Raw genomic sequence first — 2,366 nt, forward strand, 5'->3', positions numbered from 1 at the left:
GGGGAGGAATGGCGCGGCCGGAGGGGGCAACCGCACGCGGCGGTTTGCATTCGCCCGCCGCCCGGACGGGGAGCACCGGCGCTTCTTTGCCGGCCACGCCCCGGGTGCGCCGGCTCGAATGCGAAACCCGGCCAATGGGCGTGCGCCACCGGCGTGGCCCGCCCCCCCCCCCCCCCGGAAGACGCGGGCAGGGGGGGGGGGCCGGTGATGTTCACGCCACGGGCAGACACACACACACGCACACACAGACACACGGAGACGCCGGCAACACGGGCCCCGCGCGATCCGACGCGGCCCCGGCGCCGGGGAAGGGCGCATGCGTCCGAGGGCCCCGGTCACACCGGTTTTCCGGCATGGCGGTCTTAAGTCATCCCGGGGTGGGGGGCTCCCCGCCGGGGGGAGCGGCTTGCGTACCCGGGCGCGACGTCCGCCAGCCGCGGAGGCCACTGTCCCCGGGGGAACATCAACAAAAACCGGGGTGGTCCCCGCCTCGCCCGACCGTGTGGGCCCAGGGGAATTAATGCCCTCTCTCCGGGCGGGCAGCCACCATCCGCGCTCCATGATGCCAGCGTCGCCTGGGGAGATAAGGGGGCTGGCGCGGAAGGTGACGCCGACGCCGGGCGGGTTTACACATTCTCCACACGCGCCCGTGGTGGCCCTTACAAGCGGGCCACGCCCCGCCCGTCCGCCTGCCCGGCAGCCGATCCCCTGAGGGGGGAGCCGCGGGAAGGCGAAACACGGCGCCCGCCGCCCGCCCCCCCCCCTTCGCCCTCTGGTCGTGCGTTGCCCCCCGGTTCTTGGACCGCCGGCCGGAGGGGCGGCCACTCTGCTCTCCCGCCCCCGAGAGACCCCGCCAACCGAGAGGGGGACGCACGCGCGCGCGCCCCTCCCCGGCAATCGGTCGGGTCGTGCCTGCTCCAGGCCCCGCCTGCCCTGCCGATTGCCGGCGCCGGCGCCGGCGCGCGCGCGCGTGCGTCCCCCTCTCGGTTGGCGGGGTCTCCCGGAGGGGGGACGACCTCCCGCCAAGCCGTTTTTTTCTCCGCGCCCGGCCGTGACGCACTCACACGCGCGTGCGCGCACGCCCGCGCGCCCGCATGGGGAGCGCGTCGCCAACGTCCCCCCCTCCCTCGCGCGCGGGGTCGCCTGGCGAAATCGGGCGCGCCCAGCCCGGCCCAAAAGGGACCGCCGGTGCGCCCACATGCACGCGCCACACCCCCCGGCCGGGGCTGCACCCTGGGGGGCCGTCGGCGCGAACAAGCGACCGCCGGGATCCGCCGCACAGCCCCAAGAACGACATTCCCGCCGGCCCTTCCACGCGTTTGCCGCGGCCTCCTCCGGGGCGGGGGGCCGAGTGGGCGGGCGCCCGGCCGGCCGCGCCGCGGCCCGCACGGGGGACGCCCGCGCGTTGGCAGCTTCGCCCGGCCGGTTGGGCGCGCGAGGGGGAAAAAGTGGCCACGGTGAGACGTCCTGCCGACACGCCTGGATGCCGAGCCCCCCCCAGGGAGAGAGAGAGAGAGAGAGAGAGGCACACACACACGCTCGTACGACGCCCGTCTGGGACGCGCCCGGGGCGCCCGAACCGGCGCCCGAGGCCACGGCAGGGCCCGAGATCCGGCGGCCCACGCCAGGGGGGGGGGGGGGCTCCCGCGCGCCGCCGGCACAGCCCCGCCCATGACTGGCGCCGATCCCGGAGGTCGACCCACCGGCAAGCCGGCGAACATCGCCATCATCCCCCCCCCCCCCCCCGGCTCCCCTCGGGGCGAAGACATCCCCGGTCGAGGCCTGCCCGGTCCCCCGTGTCCAAGGGCAGGCAATCCAGAACATTTGTCGGCCTGCCCGGCGAAGAGGAGCCCCGAGGGGCGGCCGCCCGAAAGGGCTGCCACCCTCGGCAAAAGGCAGCGCGGGGCGACCGCGACCAGCCGGGCACAGGGCCGAGAGAAACATCTGCCGAACGGCCTCCTCCCCCCCCCCCGGGGGGGGGGGGGCCGGGGGACGGGCGTTTCGCGCCGACTTTGCGTCCGCCCCCCCTGCCCTTCGCCCCCGCCCCCCCCCCCCCCCTCCCCGCCGCCCCTGGCCGGCGGCATCCTGCCCGATGGCCTCCGCGCGGTAGTTGTGCAGGCATACCGCGCGAGAGGTTGCCTCGCAGCTGGCCGCGCGGGCCGCCCCCACCTGGACCCGTGTCGTGCGCCCTCCCCACCACCAGCTGGGGGGGGGGGGGGGGCCGTCCAAAACGTGTCGCCCCTGCCTGTTGACCGGCCGGCGGGCCGCTCGCCGGCGCCCTTTTCCGTGGCCCACCAAGCCCCAGGGCGCCGGGGGGCGGTGGCGGCGGCGGCGGCGGCGACGACGGGCCTCGGCCGGGCGTGCGC

This window comes from Fonticula alba, assembly GCF_000388065.1.
Source record: "Fonticula alba strain ATCC 38817 unplaced genomic scaffold supercont2.1, whole genome shotgun sequence".
NCBI classification, from domain to species: Eukaryota; order Rotosphaerida; family Fonticulaceae; genus Fonticula; species Fonticula alba.